Source organism: Vipera ursinii, assembly GCF_947247035.1.
Source record: "Vipera ursinii genome assembly, chromosome: 4".
NCBI lineage: Eukaryota > Metazoa > Chordata > Lepidosauria > Squamata > Viperidae > Vipera > Vipera ursinii.
In genome coordinates this window covers 88,518,837-88,544,322 of record NC_139514.1, presented here as the reverse complement: position 1 = coordinate 88,544,322, position 25,486 = coordinate 88,518,837, and the positions used below count along the sequence as shown (strand labels likewise).

The following is a 25,486-nucleotide window of genomic DNA, read 5'->3' as shown; positions in this document are numbered from 1 at the left end:
GCTGCCGCGCCGAATGGCGGCGTTTTGAAGCCGCTCGATCCTGGGAAGTGTTAGAGCACTCGGAGGCAGCGAAAATCAGCTGTCCCGCGGCGCTGGGACCTCTCCCTCGGGAGAAGAGGGAGAGGCAAGCTTGTTTGGGTAGAGGTAGAGCTCCCCGGTGATTCCCTCAAGTAGTTTGGGGGATAACGGGGTGAGCTCCCTCGGAGCCCAGGCTCTCTCCGCTCCCAGGACGCTTTCGCTCCAAAAGGAGTGGAACTAGACGCGACATCTACACCTGCTGTTTAGATGGGACTGTGAGTATTTTTTTTTCTTTGAGAAGCAGGCAGAGCAAAGCAGGAAGACCTGAATTTTTAAGTTAGATTTTAACTTTAACTCTGATTCATTATCTTCTTCAAGTTTTAAGCTGGAAATGGAGTAAAAATGGCACTGGAATGTTTCTTTCTTGTGTGAAGTGACTGCGTTGGAAAATTGTTATATTTTGCTACATAGCAAGAGATACAATCTGCAACTGATTCTACCCAGTACCAGATTTTGTGTATTTAAAAGCTTGTCCCTTTTTTTTAATTGAAGGTTAAGGAACTTTGGGAGAACTTTTATTTTTTTCTTCCCTTTCCCTTCTTTTTTTCTTGAACTTTGATTCTGCTGGGTGAAAGAGGAAATCGAAACCTAAGAGATGGCTGCAAGGCGTGGGGGAGGCCCTACAATCTCTAAGAATGTTATTTCTTCACCTATAACACAAGTTGCAGGGCAGATATTGATGAAACCTACAGTACAACCACCTTCCCCTCCACCTCCTGCATTCACACTGGCAGACATTCAGCAAGTTGTGATGCAGTCAACACAAATAATAACACAAGTATTGCAGCAAGAAATAAAGGAAACAAAGGAAGAATTTGTCAATCAAAACAATCAGATGAGGGAAGATATAGTACTTGCACTTCAGGGTTTGGCTGCACATATAGAATGCCTGGATGTTCGTGTGGATTCAGTTATGGAGTATGTGGAGAATTTGGAAAATAAAATCATCAGCGCTGAACAGAAGATAGATAGAGCAGAGGTTAAGATTGACAGAACAGAGGACGAAGTTATCATATCACAATATAAAAACATGGAGTTCGCATTGCATATCAGAGGCCTTAAAGAGAATCCTAAAGAAGATTTGGAATGGGAAGTAGCACAAGCAGTGGCTCCTGTTTTGAAATGCGAACCTGAAGAACTACTTAAAGAAATGGATAAGACATTTAGGGTTAACTACTGGATTGCTAGGCAGAAAAATTTACCTAGAGATGTAGTGATTTATTTTTCCAGGAGATCAACCAGAAATTCTATTATCCAGGCTTTTTATCAGGAAAGGTTTCAAATTGCAGGCCAAGACATCATAATTTTAAAGGAGATACCTCCAAAAATTCTTAGAAAAAGGAAAGATTTTGCTTTTCTGTCCGATGAGCTTAAGAAGCGACAAATCCAGTTTAGATGGGAAATACCCAATGGAATTGTGGTAAATTATGCAGGGACCAGATACAGATTGGATACAATTTTAAAAGCAAATGATTTTTACACTAAGGTCTTGAAAGCAGTCTCACCACCGTCTCCTCGAGTCAAAAGAACAGAAGCAAGACAAGAAGACAAACAATTGAGTGAAGGAGCAATGTCACTGCCTCTTGAGGAGATACGGCAGGCGGAGGTCATGGAGCAGAGTCTGGCATTAAAGGAGGACCCGAAAGAACAGAGGATGACTAGGGCTGCATACATGGAAAAAGAGCAAAAACAGAAGTCTGTATCTGGTCTAACTACGCAAGACGCGGCTGTTTCAGAGCCTGTGGGAGGAGCACGTCCGAAGAGAGCAACAGGTGATCTTCAGGCTATGTTCCAAAGGCTTATGGTCACCAAAGATGGTGAAGTTCCTGACATGGAATGTTAATGGCTTAAATTCACCACAGAAAAGAAAGAAAGTATTTTATTATCTGAAACAACATAGAAATGACATTGTTTGTTTACAAGAGACACACATTGCATTAAAAGACCAAAAGTATCTGACTAATTCCCGATTGGGAACACATTTTGCATCTTTTGCTCCGGACAAGAAGGCTGGAGTGGTCATCTATTTAAGAAAAGACTTTTCGGCTAGATTAATTGAATCGGATAAACAAGGGAGATATGTTAGTATTGAATTAACATTACAAGGAAAGAAAGTTCTTCTTATTGGATTATATGCTCCAAATCAACAACAGCAAAAATTCTTCAAATTTTTACATCAGAGACTAATCGAATTGGATTATAAATCTGTTATTATGATGGGGGACTGGAATGGAGTTTTGGTCCCATCTGAAGACAAGAAGGGATCCTCCAAAAACTTATGTAATTCGAAATTGCCTAAAGGTTTTTTTTATTTGAAGGAGGATCTGGAACTAAGAGATGTATGGCAGGAAAGGAATATGAAAGACAGAGATTTTACTTTTTTTCGGATAGACATAAATCTTTCTCTAGGATTGACTTTATTTTGATTACTACTGACCTTTTTTCTCGGGTTAAGAACGTTAAGATTTTCCCTAGGACAATGTCTGATCATAGTCCTGTTTGGCTGGAGCTTTTTGCTGAAGATGGTAGTAGGAGATCCTGGAGACTGAATGAGAATTTATTTACAAATGAGGTGTTCTTGCAGAAATGTAGAGAACATCTGAAAGAATTTTTTGTTAGAAATATGCATAAAGGTACATCGATATGGAATGGTTTGGGATGCCAGTAAAGCTTATATGAGAGGGGTTTTGATTTATATGAATAATGCCTATAGGCGTAAGCAAATGCAAAAACGTCTAGATCTTGAGGAAGAGATTAAATCTAAGGAGAAAAATTTTATTTTGAATCCATTGGATAATAATTTAAGGACTTAAATACACTTATTGAAAGAACAATTTAGCATGCTAATGGCTGATCAAGTAGCAACTAATTTGCGTTACGCTAGACATAATACTTTTTGTAACGCTAATAAGCCTGGTAGATGGTTGGCTTACCAATTAAGGAAGAAACAGAAATCACGTACTATAGACAAAATAGAATATAAAGGAAAAGAAGTCTACCAACAAAAATTGATCAAGAGGAGTTTTTTAGATTTTTATTCGAAATTATATTCTAGAGAAAATATACAAGTTTTAGATATAGATAAGTATTTACAGGAATCTCATTTTCCGAGACTTTCAAAAGAGCAACAACTTGAGTTGAATTGCTCAATAACATCAGAAGAAATCTCTTTAGCTATTAAACAGCTGAAACTGGGCAAGGCTCCGGGAACAGATGGATTAACAGCAATTTATTATAAAATGTTGTTGGTTGAAATGATTGAACCTTTAAAGATTTTGTTTAATGAAATTCAGACTGGAGGTGCAGTTCCTCCATCATGGAGGACAGCTTTTGTATCACTGATTCCAAAGGAGGATCAAGACCTTACTCAACCTAAAAATTATAGACCTATATCGCTTTTGAATACAGGTTATAAGATTTTTGCTAAAGTATTGGCTAATAGATTAATGCAAGTTTTGAAACAAATGATTCATAGTGATCAATCGGGATTTATATCTGGAAGGTATATGAAATATAATGTAAGACAAATTGTAAACTTGCTTGAATAATTGGATAAGAACAACCAAGTCCCTGCAGCATTGATATTTTTGGATGCAGAGAAAGCCTTTGACCAATTGAATTGGCAATTCTTATTGAGAGTTGTTGAGGAGATGAATTTTGGAGAAGGCTTTCTATATTTTATTAAAGCTATATATCAACAACAAACTGCACAAATTATAATTAATGGGGGGCTAACAGAGACGTTTAAAATTGAAAAAGGTACAAGACAGGGATGCCCCCTATCACCATTATACTGTAGTTTGTTTTAACATTAGAGATTTTATTAATTAAAATTCGAGAGTCCTCTATGATAAAGGGAATTAAAATAAAACAGAATGATTATAGATTGAGAGCTTTTGCTGATGACTTGGTTGTGACAGTATCTCAACCGTTACAGTCGGTTATAGATTTGATCGAAATTATAACTCAGTATGGTAAAGTTTATGGGTTCAAGGTGAATAGTAATAAGACTAAGATATTATCTAAGAATTTATCTATGAGTGAGAGGGATATGTTAACTAAATTAAAAGGTTTTGAAATAGTGAAAAAGGTTAAATATTTAGGAGTGTATATTGCAGCCTCAAATGTAAAATTATATAAGAATAATTATGAAACACTATGGTTGAAGGTGCAAAGGGATTTAAATAATTGGAAAAAAACTACGATTATCTTTATTGGGAAGAATTGCAGTTGTTAAAATGAATGTTCTGCCAAAGTTTCTTTTTTGTTTCAAATGATACCTATATTGAAAAAGGATGCCAACCTTGATCAATGGCAGAAGGGTATTAATAAATTTATTTGGGCTGGGAAAAAACCAAGAGTTAAATTTAAGATTTTACAAGATGCTAGGGAAAGAGGAGGACTTAAGGCGCCGAATTTGAAATTGTATTATGATGTGGTGGCCTTGACGTGGATTAGTGACTGGCTGAATTTAACTAATAAGAGAATACTTCATCTTGAGGGTTGGGATTTGGTATATGGATGGCATGCATATTTGCTTTATGATAAGAAGGTGGATAGGGCTTTTAAATCTCATATCCTTAGAAGTGCTTTGTTGTGTGTCTGGAAAAAGTATTATTATAAGTTAAATTATAAAATACCGATCTGGGGAATTCCTGGACACGCGATAGAGGGCGTATCTATGGGAGTGAGTTTGGATATGGTCTCCTATAAGGAATTACTTAGATTGGAAGGGAATGATTGGCAACTTAAATCATTAAAGGAGTTAAGACAAGAAAATATAAGTTACTCTTGGTTTCAATATACTCAATTGAAAGCTAGGTGGAAGTCAGATCAAAAGGTTGGCATCACAATTACAGATCAAAATTTAGTAAAACAAATTAGAGATTTAAATTGTGTACATATAAAGAGGATATATAATGTTTTTATTGAATTGGACTCGGAAACGGAATTAGTTAAAAGATTGTATGATAAAGTGGGCACAAAATATTCAGGAACCAATTCCGCTGGATACTTGGGAGATAATTTGGGTCAGAAATGTTAAATTTACTCAGGCCCAAAACTTAAGAGAAAATTTTTATAAAATGTTTTATAGATGGCATCTGGATCCCAAGAAGTTGTCTAACATGTATCCTAACTTACAGTCTAAATGTTGGAGATGTGGTAGTTTAGAAGCCACCTATTTTCATATGTGGTGGACTTGTAGAAATATAAAAGCTTTTTGGATTAAAATTTGGTGGAACATTCAAAAGATTTTTAAGAGAAAGATAAAGTTTTCTCCGCAATTGTTTTTATTGGGTATTGTTGTAGATTGTGATGTTAAAGAAACCAATTTGATGTTGAATATGATAACAGCAGCACGGTTACTGGTGGGACAATATTGGAAGAAGGATAGTTTGCCCACTGTAGAAGAATGGGTGTTTAAAGTTTCGAATCTTGCAGAAATGTCTAAGATTTCTGCTTATCTCAAGGATCATTCACAGGAAAGATGTATTTCAGTTTGGAGGAGATGGATAAATTATATTCAAAACAAATATGGGACTAAAAAGTACCATTTAGCTTATGAGTAGATTTTAGTGGGATATTGTTATTGGTACGTTGTTTGTAGTTATGTTAAAAGAGAGTTAAAGCGCATTATGAATTTGGTTAATTGTATATTATGCATAATTTTTATTTAGAATATGATTATTGTAACTATAATCCTGTATTTAGCTCTGGGAAGTGGGGGGGGGGGGGAAATGGGTGGGTTTGGGGTGGGAGGGATTTGGGGATATATTGTAAAATTTTGTTTTTGTAAAACTCATTTGTTTCAAAACTTGCATTAATATTAGCCAATACTTTAGCAAAAATCTTATAATCTGTATTTAAAAGTGATATAGGTCTATAATTTTTAGGTTGAGTAAGATCTTGATCCTCCTTATTTGAAAGATCATTCACAGGAAAGATATATTTCAGTTTGGAGGAGATGGATAGATTATATTCAGAATAAATATGGGACTAAAAAGTTCCATTTAGCTTATGAGTAGATTTTAGAGCGATATTGTTATTGATTTTAGTCTTAGTATTTTGTATGTATCTTTGTTAAAGGGGAGTTAAAGCACATTATGAACTTGGTTAATTTTATATTATGGATAATCCTTATTTAGAATATGATTATTATAACTATAACTCTGTATTTAGCTCTGGGAAGTGGGGGGGGAAGTGGGGTGGTTTGGGGAGGGGGGAATTTGGGGATGTATTGTAAAATTTTGTTTCTGTAAAACTCTTTAATAAAAAAAAAGAGTCTGGGGGAGCAAAATCCCAGTGGAAGAAAGGAAGCACCCAAGACACTGGAGCCTGGAAGTTGATGGAAGTCTGGCATGGGTCTGGTTGCTATACAAGTTAATAAGGTGATTTTTTAAATGTTTTGAGCCATTTTCTTTCTACATAGTTGGTTTTTTATTTCTATTTTCCACGTTGAATTCCTTGAGTGGATGGGTAGCTATATAAATTAAATAAATCTCATTGCTTTCTCTAACTGCAGATCATGTAAGTTTAAAAAGCTGTGGTCTCATATACAACATCTTTCCAAATATCAAATTGACAGTTATTGATACTTTGATTCCTCTTTCTTAAGCAGTTTCCAGTTCGCGAGAATAGTTGCCTGTCAGGACCCACCCCAAACTACGTCTTAGGAAGACAAAACTCTTGGAGCCAAATCTAGTCCAAAAAGAATCTTTACTATGACATGCTTGGTTGTAGGAATACAAGACAGGACTTAATATTGTTCCATGAACTAAACCCTTATAAAGAGTTCCCGGTTTAATCCCCCCTTAACCCCATTTGGTCAGTCCCCCATCATTTACCTCGTATCATCCCTCTCGTGGGAAAAAGGAACTTAGGACCTTTTATGTTTATTGCTCTCTTCCGTGACACAAGCCAGATGCTAGCCCCCCCTTTTGTTTCCCCAGTTCAAAAGGCTTCTCTTTTCCTTTGAAATGCCTAATACCGGCTCAATACACATCCGTTCCCTCCTCTTCGGGAGATGGCAGAATCCATGGAATGTTTTAAACATACATTTATGAATATGATATAAATGGATTCTGACACTGCCTCTGTTATGACTGCTGACTTGGCCTTCTGTGATACTTGAAATCATTCTAGATAATCCCCAACCCCTAGAAGGTGGTTTTCAGTGGAAATCTTTAGTGAGTTTGAGAAAATTAGTGAAGAAGTGAAAGCAAAGGCACTGCTGGACATAACCCATTCTGTTTTACTTGTTAATTAAATAAGAATCTGAACAGGAACAAACTGCATACCTTTTAATCCATTTCAACTCTGTCATTACTTCCTTAATTATTTAGAATGGAGGCATACGGATTGATTATACTGTATCTGATGTCTGTGGCTGTATAATTTATTTCTGTCATCCTTCAAACTGAATCAAGTGTAGGTGGTAAAGAGAACAAAATGTATTACTGTTCCTCAGCTGCCTGCTGGAATATTGCCAGTCCTAATTCTGGGCCATTTCCTGCCTAACTTCCCATTAATCAGAAATAAAAATTATTTTTCATTAAAATATTGCAAGCTTATCAACTGTAAAAACATTGGAAGTAAAATTATTAAGGCCACATGAAAGATTTTCATGCCTTATAACACTGGCATTGAAAGGATCCATTTATACTTAATAAACTATACATTTTAAAATAAATAATAGGAGTGTTACAATTAGATACAAGGGCTGCATAAAATATTTGAAAGACTCATCTACAACATTTGGGAGCATCCATAATTACTCTTTTCAAGTTAAAGCAGCCTTATCTCTGACAAAGTTTAGGCTGCTGCTTTGGAAGGTATGCTGTGTTGGCAATTATGTATAGATATAACCACTTTTTTTGGCTGGGAAAAAACAGCAGGCAGACTAGGGCATTTATTAAACAGTGAAACCTAGATTTTGCTTTACAATGGACTTTGTATGCAGAAGACCAAATTTCCATAGTAATTGATGTCATTTGCATAAATTATGTCATTTTCCATAGATTTATATCATTTGAGTAATAACCACATTATGCAAATGGCTAAATGGACTCACGTAAGTGATCTCAACTGCATAATGATATCACACCCGTGATGCAAAATGATACAGGTGACATAATTTATGGAATATATGTAATTATGATAAATTGTATTTAATAGACATTTGTAAATAACTGATGACCTCTTCCTCTCTACTGGGAATGCCCTATGATACAAAGAAACCTTTAGGAAACTAATTAACTTAACATGCAAGCTTAACTAGTATGATAAGGTATCTACAATTTACTCTGGAAAAAAACTAAAGCTGGGAATACTTTTTTCAAAATTATTGTGAAACAAAAATTTTGTGAAACATGACTGCAGCACTGAAATAACAATGATACTCTTCATTTTAATAAATAATTGTTGAGTTTACTGTATGTTGTCAGCTATGATTCTACAAGTATTATATTAAGGCTTAAAATCTTAAATATTTTCTTTTATAGAACTTATAAATTGAATTAATAATGGACCTCACTCAAAATAGAAAAAGTTCCAAACAGAAAAAAAATGTTCCAAATATATAATGAAAAACTATATAATAATGTATAGAAAACTAATGAATAAATAAACACTTAACATCACAAGTAAATCACAGGAATACTGGATCCAGTTAGAAAAAGCTATGAAATTATTTGACATCCATATAAAGTAACGACGAAGGATCTCTTCAGAAGTCAATGTAGTTACTACAAAATACATAATAGGAGCATTTTCTAGTTATTAGTGAAGTCTAAATCCTAAGATATGCACAAATAAAGTTGACCTAAACAATATGGAGTAATAAAACTGACATGCTAAATTTACAGTTGTGCCTCATCCTAAGTATTCCAAATTCCAACATTCAGCTGAAATAGCTGAGTCTGATTTGTCATTTATACAGGATGCAGCTAGTGAAATTAATAAAACTATTTAGTAGGATATATAACTTGTGTTCCTGTCATACTAATCAATTTTATTTAATTTCAAACTAAGGTTTCATCATGTTATGTGGTTAGAGGAAATTACAAAAAAAAAATTCTAAACCTACAATATTATATCCTCATTCACCATACTTACTTCTGGAGCAGAGAAACTGCAGTGAATTCACTTTCTACAATAAAACTATCAATAAACATTCATCATTAAACAAGCAGGTAATGTATGAAAATGTTGATGGGTAAGCCATGCAAAAGATGCCAAAGAACAATGGCTGAACCCATAAAAGACTTCAGGGAACACCAACTAGGGTAGGCTAAAGCTTATTCCCTGATCATGATTATTATCCAATAATTAAGCATCAAGTCAGGACAAACCTATCTATTGCACCATGTCTTCTGAATATGGTGCATAGACCAATACATATTGATGCATACTAGTGTTAAAACAAATATGCACAAGTTCTTTCACCAAGAATAAAAGTCAATATAAACTTTATTGATAGGTTCCCTAAAGAGCATTAATGCTGTTTTCAAATAAACAGAACAGGCATCCTGTGCAAGGTATTAAATGTGCATAAGAGATATTTGGCCATGTACACCTTATGTGCATTTGTCTGTCCCCTCAGTCCTTGATCTTGCCATGTTCAGCTAGATGGTTTGAAGAAGATTTAGTAACTTATGATCTTTCACTGCAAAGTTTTATTTGCAATGAACAGCATACCTGAAAACATATCCCACAAGATCAGAAAGTAAGGAAGATGCCAGCATCTGCAATCACTTGTCCTTCATACACATTTAAATATCCTGTTTAGGCAGAATGACTGACTACAGCTAGAAACATTTTTAATGCTATACAACTCCCATCTCTATTATTTTTATTATAATAATAATAAAGTCTTTATTGATTAGCCCTTGGGCCATATCAAAGTGCAAAGTTCCAGCAATAAATTGTTACTAAAATTTGATAAAGACAATTTAAAATGGAATTTGATAAAATACAATTTAAAATGGAATTAAATTATATTATATTTATAAATAACTCAGTTGCAAACATACCTAATACTCCTTTCTGTATTTTCTCCCCAACAACAACCCTTTGAGATGACTTTGGCTGAGAGAGACTGACTGTCCAAAGTTATCCACCTGGCTTTCATGCCTAAGGCAGGACTAGAACACACAGTCTCCCAGTTTCTAGTCTGACTTGCAATAAAGGCTGTTTCTGAAGCAATTATTAGTATATATAGTGATTGAAACATAAATATCTCATGTCTAAAGCAGTAGCACTATCCCTTTAAAATATATTCACAAATGAATTTTAAAATATAATTTTCTATCTACACCTCTCAATGTCTCAAAAGAAACCATGACTGAAGAGCTTTAGTATGTATATGTGTATATTTGTGTATATGTATGTATGTGTGTGTATATATAGTTGTGTGTATACACACACACACACACACACACACACCAACTAAAGTATATAGGGTAGTTGAAAATGCATCAAATCTCCACATCTAACAAGTATACTTGACATGCTGCATTATATTATACAAGAGCTAATTAAGACAAATGCAGATTGGTGGGCCCCAAGATAGCACTCTCAGTGATTGTGGGAATGGCCATTATGTTTTAAAAAGGAGCCAGAGATGATTCTAGTTATTACAGACCAATAGATATGCTGAGTATTACAGAGTACACAAGCTTTTTGTCATTTACATTGGAAAATCCTGAATAGGATAAAAAATGAATGCATCCTACTTGAAAAAAAAGTTGGATTTAGAGAAGGCTGATCTACCATAGATCAAAAAATCATTGTTCAACAATTAAAAATACTCTGCAAGGTTAAAATCTCCACATACATACAGAAACTGTTGTAGATTTCAGAAATGCTTCTGATTTGGCGATCATTCTGAATATTTTTTAAAGTCAAGGTGCTGATGCCCGATATTCTTTATTTCAGGTAACAGCATTAACATCACTTTTATGATATATAATTAGGTTCTTATCCTAACTACATAGTGACAAAATAATATAAACTAACAGCAATATTACAGCTTCCTGTATCATCCAAAACCCAACATTACAGCTGGGCTGGAAAATGTGTAACCAATTGCATAAACAACAATAGCCATTTATTGGTTGAAGAATATTAATTTAATTTATTTAATTTAATTTAATAAGAATATTAATTTCTTAAAAAGTTTACCTCCACATAATTTTCAGTGCAGATGGAAACAGCCTTGTGTTTCCATATTTCTTCCTCTACCTTTTTACTCTCCTTATGTTGAGCAAGCTAAAATGGGAATAAGGCAGCAAATTAAAGATAAAAACAAATAAAATTTTCAAAGTGAATAATAATAGAATCATCCATCTCAGAAAATCCTCCAGCAGATTTTGAGTACATTCCCAAATCCAAGATTTGATGTGTGTGTGTCCACAGTATTACAGAGCAGATTTAGTAGTAACCCATATAAGGAACATACATGTTCTTCTGGATTAAGACTGCAATGTGTAATTTATTATACCGTATATTTTACAGAGAGATCCATATTAAGTTCCACACTATAATCACCTCTTTAATATAATTCCAAGACCACTTGGAGAACTTACACTTCTTCATTTCTGTCAAAACAGAATAATTGTATAGTACATTTGGCACAGTTTTCATGACTGCATCAATTGAATCTGGATTAGGTTTTATATTGACTAGTGACTGATAACTGACTAAAAATTCTGATTCTGTTTATAAGTATCCTATATTAGTGATACAATACTTTACTAATTTTACACTATTGTTTATCTACCGTATATAAATTTTATGAAGTTTCAAAGAGAACATAAAAAGTAATACAAAATTAATACAGAATAAAATAGAGAAAAGAAAAAATAATTGTTGTTGTTAGTTGCGAAGTCGTGTCCAACCCATCGCGACCCCATGGACAACATTCCTCCAGGCCTTCCTGTCCTCTACCATCTTCTGGAGTCCATTTAAGCTCACGCCTACTGCTTCAGTGACTCCATCCAGCCACCTCATTCTCTGTCATCCCTTTCTTCTATTGCCCTCAATCTTTCCCAGAATTAGGCTCTTCTCCAGTGAGTCCTTCCTTCTCATTAGGTGGCCAAAGTATTTGAGTTTCAACTTCAGGATCTGGCCTTCTAAAGAGCAGACAGGGTTGATCTCCTCTAGGACTGACCGGTTTGAATGCCTTGCAGTCCAAGGGACTCACAGGAGTCTTCTCCAGCACCATAGTTCAAAGGCCTCAATTCTTTGGCGCTCAACCTTTCTTATGGTCCAAGTTTCACAGCCATACATTGCAACTGGGAAAACCATGGCCTTGACTGTTCGCACTTTTGTTGGCAGGGTGATGTCTCTGCTTTTTAGTATGCTGTCTAGATTTGCCATAGCTTTCCTCCCCAGGAGCAAGCATATTTTAATTTCTTGGCTGCAGTCCCCATCTCTGGTGATCTTGGAGCCCAGGGAAATAAAATCTGTCACTATCTCCATTTCTTCCCCAAAATAAAAGTACAGAAAGATGAAAAGAAATAGAAATTCCCAATATCCTTTGCAACAAAGATGATTAGTTATTTCTTCCTTTATGATTACAAAAAACCTTCCTTTTTTCTATATTTTTATAACCATCAAAATCACAAGTTATAAATGCATTTTTTTCTCTTTCATGTAAAAAGTCTATAAGGGATCTCCAGTTAGCCACAAATATATTGTCTTTTGTTTAATAAAAGCAGTCAATTTAGCCATTTCTGCAAGTTCCATCGTCAAGCATTCCTTTATTGTGGGTAATGTGGAACTTAATCTTATAAAAGTTTGAGTTTGGGCTATATTATTAAAGCATTGTATTTAATAGTATAATATAAATTTTATATACTGATATTAACCAGTGTGCAGAGTCTATCTTATTTCCATTTAATATTACAGGATGCCTTGTGTCATAGACATACTATATAGTTAATTTTATACTGTTCTATATCTGATCAAAATCTAGAAAAAGTTGAGAAATAATATGTGGGCTGGCTATAACTAAAAAAAAATCCCAACTTTTTTTTAAAAGATGCATGGTCATACTTAATCTAAGCTAAAAAGGGGTCAAATTATCATAATTCCCTATTAAACTCTTATACAACAAGCCTGATTTACAAGAAATATGCAAGGGATTAAACTAACAAGCATCTCTCCACTTTAATGAAAATAGTAGTCTACAGAAATTTAGACGGTTTCCCAGAGGTTCCTGAAAGGTAGGTCATATTTATTACTGTGCATGTGAAGAGGAAGTTCCTTTGACACAACAAGTTATGACTTCAGGCAAGGATATCTCCATTCCCCACCCCGACACAAAACAGCAGCTGACAAAAACTCAAAGAGAGCAGGAGCCACAGCTACTCCATTTTAACTTCCAAAGGGCAGGGCTGGAGAAACCCTCCCAGCCTTCAATCCAGTTTATCCATCATCCTATCTATCCCTATCTCCTCTGAGCATTACTCTGGGGCCCATCGTCCCCGCCTTGGTTTCAATCGCTTTTCAACTCTTTCCACACTACGCACGAAGAGGGGGACTTTTCCCGGACTGCAAATCCTCTAGGAGGAAAGGGAGGTGGACCCCTACCTACTTGCCACCCCGCGGGGTCTCCTCCCAATCCACCTGGTTCGCCCTCACAGGGCTTCGCAATTCCCACCCACTCAAAGCGCCCCTAGACTCCCTCCTCTTCTCTCCCACCCAGGGATTTTCCTGCAATCCCCCCCTCCCCTTTCCTTTCCGATCCCCACCCGAAACTCCTCCCTTGTGGGGAAGGGGGGGGGAGAAACACTCTGCACCCTTTCCCTGCCCCCCTCCGGCCAAGAACACGAGTTCTCCTTTCTTCCCCACACCTATAGGTTTGGTTGGGTCCCCCCACCCCCTATCCTTTAGTTTTAGGCGTTTCGAGGCTTCTGTCAATATCCCTCCCGGTTTGCCCATCCCACCTCCCAGATCTTTCTCCCCACCGAGCCGAAGGCATAGGGCGGGGAAGCCGAGCCCCGGGGTTTCCTCCTACCCGGGCGCCTTAGCTAGGCCCGGTGGCGACGGGACGGAAGGCGGCCGGCGGAGGGCTTCGCTGGGCCGGAGTCGGAAGGCGCTTCCCGCAACTCCTCGGACGCTCCCCGAGGCGGCAGCTGCTTCAAGTTTATGGCGGCTCTTCCCTCCCTTCCTCCCTCCCTCGGCGGCAGCCCTCCTTCCTTCTTACCTGCCCGCCTGCCGGTCTGTCTCTCCGGGCTCCGGCCCAGCGGGGGGCGCGGATGGGCAGGAAGAAGAGGCGGCGGAAAGGAGAGGGGCGAGGAGCGGGCTGGCTCCGGCGGCGGGCTTCACTCTTTTGTCTCGGCGGCGGCCGAGAGCTGAGCTCGTGGCTCTGCCCTCGCCTTCCTGCCTTTCTTTGCCCAGCGGCGGGCAGCGCTCAAGGAGAGCTGCCGGTCTGGCACCGCCGCCTTTGCAGGCTTCTCTTCCACGCCCGTTCCCGGTCCGACGTGTCCAAGGCCCCGTGCTGCCGCTCGGCTCGGCTCAGCCTCGGCAACCCGGCGGCGGCGGCGGCAGCTCCCGCCCCTCCCCTTCGCATAAGAGGCAGGCGGCTCCCTCCTCCTCCTCTCCGCCTGCCCCTTCCCTTCCCTTCCTGCCGCCGGGATCGCGCAGAAGAGAGGCGGAGATGAGAAGCCCACGAATCCGCCCACCCATCCCCCGCTCCTTCTCCCGAGGAGGAGGAGGATCTCTTGCCCTACCGCCTTCCCCAACCCCCCCCCCCCAAGTCCTGCTCTCCTCCATCCGGTCGACCAGGAAATACCGAGGGGAGGAGTGAGGAAAAACAAACACACACACACACACACACACACACATAATTATTGGGAGCGCGAAAATTGCCGAGTGATTTTGCTCTTTTTTTTCTCTCGTGTGCAGAACCGGAGAAGTTTGAGGGCTCTGCTTGCCGTCCCCGGGACACGATGGGTGGGATGGTGAGGCCAAGCGCGGCGCTGGATGCTGACCCGAGGCAGGGACTCGCGCCTCTGCCGCGTCAGACGCCACCCCGCCTGGGTTGTGTTGGTCGTTAGCAGGAGGCGCCTTTCCCCAAGCCCAGGGCTCTGCAATCGGGGTTTTGCCGTCTCCTCTTAACTGCGTCCCTGCCGGTCTGTCAGCCTCGTTCAATTTTCAAATTCTGAAGAGATGAAGGTTTAGCAGCTCAGATCAGAGCTTCAACTGATTCCAACCTATGATTTGACAATCTAGGTCTTCCGTTTTGACGATGCGACTATGCATTACAAAATGTCCTCAAATCCATATAATATTTTATTCTAAACAAGCCCAAAGCCGCGCCTCCGGCAAGGCGTAATAATGAATCCAATTCCCGGCTCCTGCTTCCGCTGTCTCAAATGATGCTCCGTTCATTTGGAAAAGAGGCGGGGAACAACGTATTGTCTTGTTTGCCTTATTGGGCACGGGAGGACGGCTTTTCCTATTTCCCCGGAGAAACTGGATGGATTTAGATGGTTCCAAGTTTTCTGCGGGTCAAACGGGTTGCCGCCTAAAAAGAGAAAGCAGCCCATCCCGCTCCATGAATTTGCCACCTTTACAGAAAAGTCCTTTAGAGAAAAGGACTTTCAGTCACTGGAATTACTTCCTCTCCGAGGAAGTTCAAAAGAGAAAGAAATAATTTATCTCCACCCGTGGATGGGTTTTCGAGAGAAAAAATGTGTTGCAATAGGGCAGGATTACTTCCATAAATGCTCCCTATTTAGCCCATTCTGTATCAAGTTAGGTAAAACAGACAAAACGTACAGATAGCATTCCTAATAGAAGTATAAAGTTCCACAAGGACATAAAATCAGAATCATAAATGCAGTGTAATAATAGAATTATATAAAAGAACTATAAAGAAGAACTATAACTGCAAAATACTGAATAGCTCAAAGTACTTCACTGAGAAATAGCGTCTACTTTGATCCCTGTGACTTTCTATCAGATTACCATAGATAAATATGGATAGATTTTTCAGTATTGCAAACTTGTCTAACCAGATTCTGAGTTTTTCTGAGAACATTCTTAATTTACAAGAAATGGCATATCATTCATTTGCTAGTTGTTAAGTGTTAACAAAAACTATTTTGTGTTAAGTAACACTGAAAGTACTCCCCCTCTTTAATTACTGTATAAAGTTTGTAAGGATATATAGTTGGAAAAGGTTAAGTTAGAAATATACTGTTCTCAAAACACAAATACCTTTGTGTTTCAGTGATATGTATTTTACATTTTCAGTGCGATCTGTGGAAGTTATGCCAGAGACTGAGTACCCACTGTTCTTAGTGGAAAAGATAAATGAAACAATCTTGCTAACATAACAACTAAAAGTTATAATATCAGTCAGCTGATAACTGGCTTGGAAAGAAAATTAAACATAAATACCAAAGGGCAACACAGTATTCTTTGTATACCTGTTTCCTAATTAGCATTTAGTAAACTTTTTTTAACTCTGCAGAGAATCTCTGATATACTTCTTGAAATCATGTAGTTATAAGATAATAAACCTAAGACAGTTTCACCAAAGCAGATTTTGATTTATAGCCTGTGACAAGGAGTACCCTATGAACCACAGACAGCCCTGAAATACTTTCTATAGCTTGAAAGCCAGATAGTAGGATTGCAGTTTCAAATTTGGCAACAATTTCTACAAAATTAGCCATGCAATTTCCTGCGGTTGGTTTCTGGCATGAAATTAAAGAAACAAGATACTCTTACATTTTCATAAATATACACTTTTAAAAACAGTCCTATGAATTTGCATGATATTAAGACATTGATGCTCCATTCCCTGATGTTGTTACCCACACTCAGAAAATGAAATGGTTGCCTGCCTCAAACAGGAAACTTTAATGGCAGATTTAAACCAAGTTCAATCTTAGCAATAAATATATGTCACTGAAATAAACAGAACTTAAAAGAGCCCAAACCTTTGGTGCTCAAATACCACACTATAATTTACATTATTGCTACAGAGTAAGGTAGTAAAATAAAAAGAAATTAAAAATTTTGGAAATATCTTTCACTCTGTGGGGAAATCATATATAAAATGTTTAATTAGTTACCACTGAATCAGATTCCAATTGAAGCTGATAATAACATGGCTACTTTTATTACATGGCTGCTGCATTGTCAATTAAATTTATTAAAAACATGGTGAATGAGGTATCATTTCAGAATGGAAAAAATTTGCAACATCCATGCGTATGTTCTTAAAAGACTCATCTGTATATTTCCAATATACATTGAGGAAATATATGGATGCTCTTGCGATTTGTATTATAAACAATGCATTATGTTTATATAGCAGTGACCCTAGGGGAAAAAGTGTGATCACAAATGTGGAACTATTTGAGGGCTAGCTTACATGGGGGGGGACTCTTTTGGAACAGCAAACCTTTTGTAATAGCATTAACTTACAAGGTTACCAAATGAATTGAGACTGCAGTGCCCAGCACTTTCAGGTTGCATAGCATTCTAGAGAACAGGGTATAATTCTCCACTGTTAGGTTTGCTTTGCATTACATTTGCTCTCACTATTTTTTTTCTTAATTGTAGGAGCATGACAAACATTCCCAAATCAATCTGATAAACTCTGCATAAACTCTGAATAGTGTGCCATACAAGAATTACTACTCAAGTACAGTTGAAAAGTCTCTCTCTAGGAAAGCTAGGGCTGCCTTGTGAGCCATTGAACTTGGTGGTCCCTTCTGAGAGAAATCACTGGGCTCCTGCATGTCATGCTAAATCACAATTTGTTTAAGTGAATAAACAATAGGCTAGGTACCATCATGTTCTGGATTCTAAATGAAGCTAATCAAAATGGCTACGTTGACATAATATTCTAAGCCAAAAGCAAACAAGCTGTTCTGTTAGTTGGCTGCTTTGCTGGAATAAGCAGGAAGTTGGGTGCAACTTTTTCTGGGTTTCGGGCAATGCCTGGTTTTTGAATTTTTTTTATTTTTTTTATTTTTTTTAATTCCATTTATATCCTGCCCTTCTCCGAAGACTCAGGGCGGCTTACAAGCTTAGCAGTAGCCTTCATTCTATGTATATGCCTGCTTATTAGGGCTTTCACACACACAACCCAAGCGGCATTATTACAAAGTCAGCTTATTGCCCCCAACAATCTGGGTCCTCATTTTACCTACCTGGGAAGGATGGAAGGCTGAGTCAACCTTGAGCCTGGTGGGATGCGAACCTGCACTAATTGCAGGCAGCTGGTGTTACTTAAGGAGGCATTAGCCCACTGCTCCACCAAGGCTCTGGCAGCACACCAGTCCAGAAAGGAATGAGTGGTCCAGACAAAAAAAAACCTAAATATAATTTAATTTTAATTTAATTAACATCAAATCAAAATCAAATTATGTCTGTCACTCAAATAATCTATTTACCCTTGTATCACAATCTAACTTAGAAACATTTTGAGATCTCTGGGGCCTAACCCAAGTTTTTCAGGGTTCATGCAATCAAATCCCATTCCCTTTTTATGTGTGTTTTATGTATGAGGCTATGATTGCATGAATGCAAGTGACATTTTTTTTACCTCACCTCTGCAGACATCTTTGTATGTAACTCTGTGGCTTATTGTAATATCTAAACTCTGTATACCCGGGACCTGAAATGTTGTTAGTGAGTTTTAAGGAAGTACAGTATTTAGCTTTTTTCCCTACTAGATTATTTATATAACTCTTTTCCTCACAATATTTTAAAATCTTTTATTATATTCTAGAAAATTTCATGCCTTATCACATCATTGTTTTAGACTTTGGGATATGTTTTCTTGGAGAAAGAAGAGTGGAATAGTAATACAGTAGATTCATACATATACACAGTGAGAGATTATATAAAATAGGATTAAAACTAATGTAAGTGATGCTTACATTGCAATCTCAAAATTCTTAAATTCTTTGAGCGTATATTAATTTGTCTTTTTATGGAGACCCATACAAATGTCAGTTGCTTATCACAAATAGATAAGCAAAGAATTTACATTCATGTGTCATGGTACTCTAAAATTGGTGCAATGTCTGGCTTCTTGTTAATGAGCAGCATAGTTGTGCATGCTTGACTGACCATTTCTAATTTGCTTTTACAGTATGGGAGAATGCCTGCCAGTGGGCGTGCCAACAAGCCAAATGTCATCCCTGTTCTTTAAAGTCTCCTAATGGGCTAAATACTGGAGGTTTCTAGTTTGTTTGATGGTGACAGGTTAGAAGTTCCAGTAATGCTGAACAAATCAACACTGGAGGTTACCTAATTTGTTTAGCTACACAGCAGTTCTGCTTTATTGTACATCAACTAGCCAATGAAATGCAATATCATTATTTTTAACTAAAATAACAGTGCCATAATTCATCAATCTATATTCCTCTCTCACAATCTATTAGACTGACAGTGGAATTAAAAATCACTTTTGATGTATCTTACAAACACAGACACACAGATATTTTAGAGGGAAATTATGATAAAATCCATGGCTTCTTTCCTATTTTTTTCCTCAGTTCAAATTCTATGGGTAGCTAGGACAGTATTATTGAAACTGAGAGAGAGAGAGTAGCTCTCTTGAAATTAATAGAACTTGAATTAATCATGCCCGAGTATGGATCCAATCAACTGTTTCTTCCGAGGATGGGCTTGAACAGACTCAGGGTTATGGGATCATATAATGCATTTAGTTAGCATGTAATGCTGGATTTGTGTGCCACATATATTGTGAAAACAGGGTCAACATTTTTTAAAAAACACTGCACAGGCTTATGTTAAAGATACAAATGGCTTTTTATTGTCCAGAATTTACTTGGAATCTTTTATATTTTCTATTCTTGAAACACTCAATTTATATATCAGATTAGCAAAAATGGTTTGAGATGAGCAGCATAACCTTTGTATTCCTGATACACACACACACACACACACACACACAATTTCTAAGATATGATCAAAATAAGCCAAAGAGGCAAAGTCCTGGAAAGCATATTTTTCTCCTTCTGTCATCTGATATTGTAAAACTACAAAAAATCATCAAAACAAAATCTTCAGTGAGCTCATCAGAACTAATGTTGAATCCACAGACTTCCCTTGTTTCTGCTCTTCATTTCTCAAAGCTGAACAAATTTCCTGCTAGTGTCTCTCCTACAAAGATAAATGTAGTGAGCAATAACGGTATTTGGGGATTTTTTTAAATAATAATATAATTATTACTGTTATTTAATAAAATAAATGGTTTGCAGATGTACATCTTGAACATCTTCATCTTCAAAGAGCAACTTTTTCCAAAAGCAAAAGCTGTTGCCAGTTGTCAAAGAACTGGAAACTCTATTAATGAGGTTTAGGTCCCCTTTATTCTATGCCTCACAAGCTATCAAATGAAACCAGTGTTCTTTAAAAAAAGTTTTTCTATTATAATGGTACAAAGTTCAACTAAAAAGTCATCTTATACTGTATATATTAGCTGTAACTATAGCTTTTGTATAATGACTTTTTAGTTGAACTTTGTACCATTGTAATAGAAAATGTTTCTATTATAATAGTTTTGCTGATTCTTCAGATAATATGTTTGTAATCATACACAGAGTTCATTAAACATAAGCCTTAATGGTGTAAATTACATTATCTAACAAACTAACCACTTCTGATCATATATAATGAAAGTACAAAAATCAGTGGGTTCTAGCTAGCCTGTTGGGGAACTTTGATCAAAGAGGAAAAAAACATCTATGAAGATCTGTAAATCCATTGACTTCCTCAATATGCAGCAGACAATTGTAATTTTAATTCTTGACAATTGTTTATACACAAATACAACAACTAGGACAGGGGGAGAAGAGACTTCAGACTTCTGATAGAAAGTCCCTAAGCTATAATGAGCTGCTATCCTTCCACTTTTCTATATATTATAGACCTCCCAAGAAAACTGGTTCAATATTGATACATAATCAATCAATTGTTCTGTGACCCTTTTGTTGTTTTCCTGCCTCATTGTTGTAATTTTGGAAGACTTCTGCAACATCAGTCCTGGTAGTCCAACTTTAGCTTCTATAGAGCATCACAGAGAAAACCTTTTGTCTGTATGATTGTGATGTTTGTAGATACAGACATATCAGAGCCTCTGAATATATTTTCTGCAGTCTTCATTGCTACTCTACCAAGTCCTAGTCCCATGGTGGTGAACCTATGGCACACGTGCCACAGGTGGCATGCAGAGCCCTCTCTGTGGGCACACGAGCTGTTGCCCCAGTCCTAGGCCTTCAGTCCCGTCCATGAGCAACCTGCATCAAAATCTCCCTGGGCAAGTGGCTTTTTAAGCTGGGTTTTATAAACCCTTTTTGATTTCAGCCTCTGCCGCTGTGTGCAAAAAAAAGTTCAATCAATTTCAACTCACGGGGGGAAAAAAGATCTCGCAAAGTTGAATTGATTGATTGAACTTTATTTTTAGTTCTACACAGCGACGGAGGAAATGATGCATCGGAGCTGGAAAGAAGGTGCCTGCAGCTCTGGGCGGTGCCTAGTGCATCTGCGTGACATGGCTGTTTGCCAATGGCCTGATTGCCCACTTCAAGCCTCCGGTACTCCACCTGCTGCTTTGGTGGCTCTATCAGAGAAGAGAACTTTGCAGCTCTGCCTACAAAGCCACCAAAGCTGTAGCTGAATGAGCAGGTGAGGGGGGAACCTGCCCCACTTGTTCCATGGCCGCTTTTGGCCAAGCCGCATTGCAGCAGCATTGGATGCAATATGCAAGGCGGCAAATAGCGGCATCATGCCAAAACCAGCTGTTTACTGCCTCCTGCCCAATGCCGCTGCCATGAGGCCACAGAACAAGCCAGGCAGTAATAAGAAACCGGTATACCGGTTCCTTACCTCTGCCCGGCTAGTTCCACAGCCTCATGGCAGCGGCATTGGGTGCAACGCGCAAGGCAGCAAATGGCCACGGCTGGTGTCAAACAGCCACATCGCACAGGTCCACTAGGCCACCACCCAGAGCCGCATGCCCACCCAGCATGAAGGAGGTGAAAGGTCATCTAGGAAGCCCCATGTAGAGGTGGTAGAGCACACACAGGGCCAGCAAGCAAAAGGCCACCCCAAGCGGGGAAAGCGTCATGGCTGTCCAGGCCCAGCAGAGATGGGGGGAGGCACACAATTCTAGCTGGGACTTGGGGTCCATGGCACTGATGGGGATCTGCCTTTCCCCACTTGGGGTGGCCTTTGGCTTGGTGGGCATGGGCGTGCTCTACTACCTCTACTTGAACTTGCTAGCTGGCCGTTTCGCCTCCTTTGTGCTAGATGGGCCAGGCGCTCCAGGTGGCAGCAGCAGCCTAATGAACCTGTATGAGCTGCTGGTGGCAGCCCAAAGTGGTGCTAAGATGCATTGGGTGTGCGAAGGAAACAGGCTTCACATGTGGGCCAAGGGCAAGATCTGTGAGGGAGCCAAGGAGATGACCAGCAGTGACCTGCTCTGCAACCTCAAGCAAAAACAGATGGGACAGAGTAGGTCTACATCACATGCCTCCCCCCTCCCCTACTCCGCCTGCTGCTGGAGGGCTGGGCCGGTATTTGCAGTGGGCTACGGAGCCCCAGAGTGTGCTGGTCAAGGGGCCAACAGGCTGTGGCTGCTGACGGACACTGTCAACCCCCATGCGCTCGCTGACCTCTGTGTGCGGGAGCTGACAGTGTTAGGCAGCAGCTGCCCTGCAATACATAAGTGGGTTTTGGGTTGCAGTTTGGGCCCTCGGTCTCTAAAAGGCTCGCCATCACTGTCCTAGTCTGTACTATACTTCTTTACTATTTGTTTACCATTGTTTATTGATCTTTAAAAGCAGAAACTATCCATTATTTAACTGCCTTTATTTTCAATTTAAATCTAGTTGCTGTATCTGTTATTTTATCTTGGCAATGTAAATATTTAAAATTAACCCCATTTTTTACATAGTGATCCTTGTCTTTTATTACTAGAATTTGCAGCTCATTTGTATTTTCAGATATGAGAGAAATGTTATCAATAAAGCACAGGTTATTGATGTTTCTTCTAGTTTTAAAACCACACTCATCATTTTCTAGTACAGCTTCCCTCAATATATATTCAGCAAACAAGTTGAATGAATAAAGGGAAAGCCTTGAGTCATTCCTTTGCTGACTTTGAGCCAGTCTGCTTCACTTTATTCCATCTTGATCATGGCTTCTTGATTTGTAAGCAGGTTTCACAGGAAGACAATGAGGATGTTCTAAGATTCCAATTTTCTTAAGCATGTATTTTAGTTTGACCTTGTCAACATAATCAAGGAACTTTCTATAATAATGAAACTTATATTGATCTTTTTGGTAAAAAAAAATTTAGTTTTCTACTATGTGTCAGCAACTATGTACAGTATATTGTTCACCTTGAACATACGGGATCATTTTCCATGTAGGGTTCTAATATATGTTGGATGCTCTTAATCATTGTGTGGTAGTGTATGAAATTGTGAATATTGATCATTGTTTGCATTCTCTGTTAATATCCTTTCTTTGGTAATGGTAGGAAAGCTGACCTTTTCCAATCTATTTGCCCGTGTCATTCTCAAAATTTGCTGGCTTAGCTTAGTTAGAACATTTATAGATTCTTTTCCTATTGCTTCCTATATTTTATAGCTATTCTATCAATTCCTGTAACCTGATATGATGAAGACTAGGGAACAGGTTTACCGTAACTTAATTTTCTAATACTAGAGGTGTATGTAAGCAATCTCTACAGAATTTCAGTATATTCCTTCCATCTAGCTTTAGCATAGCAATTCAAGGTTGCAATCTTCTTGAGTCTTGAATTCAGAGATCTTTTGGAAGACTTTCCTTGTTTTTTCCATGTTTGTTATTTCCATCTTTTGAGTTTCTCAACTTTAGTTTCTCATCCCTTCATGACAACTTCCAATCATTTGCTACAACATCCATTTTGCTTCCTTCTGTTTTTTTTGGCTTTGGCAAATTCATCCAGAACTTCTTTGATGAAATGACATAGTTCTTTGTTTTTTAATCCATGGAGTTCAGAATTTCAAAAAAATCTGATGTTTTCTTTGAAAATAATGGGTATGTATTTAAGCCAATATTGTGGAAATTGGTTGGCTTTGTTATTCTACTTTAGCTTGACTTGGAACTCGCACTCAAGAAGTTTGTGATCAGTTGCACATTTAGCCACTGGTCATGTCTTTACTTAGGACTCAGGTTTTCATTTCTCTGTACCAATAATATAGTGCATTTAATTTCTGTGTGTTCCTCTGATGTTTATATATAGCGACATTATTCTAATTGTTGGAAAAAAGTGTTTGCAAACAAGAATCATTGGTAGATGCATCATTATCCTCTTTCATGTTAGTTTCCTAGACCGTTATGTACAACTCACACCAAAAGCTGATCAAGTCCTTTCAAGTTGAAAGTGAGGGCAAAATATAGGTCAAGCTAATTGATATTAGAATGATTTGTCTTTTAAAGCTCTGGATGGAATGGAATAAGGTTAATGGAAAGTGTGCCTTCTTCCACACATATTGACAACCTTTCAAGTGAGTCCAGACCAGAAGCACAAGCTGTGAGAACTAATGCTATGTTTACTGCAGGATTCAATCTGGGTTTGTCACCAGAACCAGAGCTTATTCTTCCAAACTTTCAGACTGGAATAATGCTGGAACCCAACATTATGAATCCGAAAGTTTGTAAGAATAAACCTCTGAACCTGGTGACCGACTCAGATTGGATCCTGCACTATTATCCTGGGACATGTATATTTGTCTTCTTTCACAAGATAAGGGGAGCTAGTGCTTTGAACAGTTTGTCTTTGGGAATCTTTCACAGCACTATCCTTATTGTATATTACAGTGATAGGATTTTTCAAGTCTGAAAACAACCTCTCCTTCTTTACTTTTACTTTCCACAAAAATGGAGCCTTGGTGGAGCAGTGGGCTAATGCCTCCTTAAGTAACACCAGCTGCCTGCAATTAGTGCAGGTTCGAGTCCCACCAGGCTCAAGGTTGACTCAGCCTTCCATCCTTCCGAGGTAGGTAAAATGAGGACCCAGATTGTTGGGGGCAATAAGCTGACTTTGTAATAATGCCACTTGGGGGGGGGGGTGAAAGCCCTAATAAGCAAGCATATACATAGAATGAAGGCTACTGCTAAGCACATTGATTTGTGCTTTAAATTGTAAGCCGCCCTGAGTCTTCGGAGAAGGACGGGATATAAATAGGATTTTAAAAAAATAGTGAGGGTCCGTTCTGAGATGATTCCCATGCTCCTTTTCCTTCTGAGGCTGAGAATTCTTTTTCTTTCTTTTTTCTTTTAATTCCATTTATATCCCACCCTTCTCCGAAGACTCAGGGCGGCTTACAAGCTTAGCAGTAGCCTTCATTCTATGTATAGG

The 25,486-nt window shown here is 38.2% G+C and overlaps 1 protein-coding gene across 2 annotated transcripts in view; it reads right to left on the bottom strand.

The window, feature by feature from the left end:
* The window catches only part of NCK2 (NCK adaptor protein 2), an 80,064-nt gene extending 65,447 nt beyond the window's left edge, over window positions 1-14,617 (bottom strand). The window contains exons 1-2 of one of the 2 annotated variants that reach the window (XM_083363058.1): window positions 14,288-14,617; window positions 11,260-11,346 (exon numbers count right to left, since the gene is read on the bottom strand). The gene's annotated coding sequence lies outside the window, so the exon portion shown is untranslated. The remainder of the gene's footprint in view (window positions 1-11,259; window positions 11,347-14,287) is intronic. The other variant, XM_083363057.1, reaches the window with a different exon arrangement.
* Between the last annotated feature and the right edge of the window lie 10,869 nt (window positions 14,618-25,486).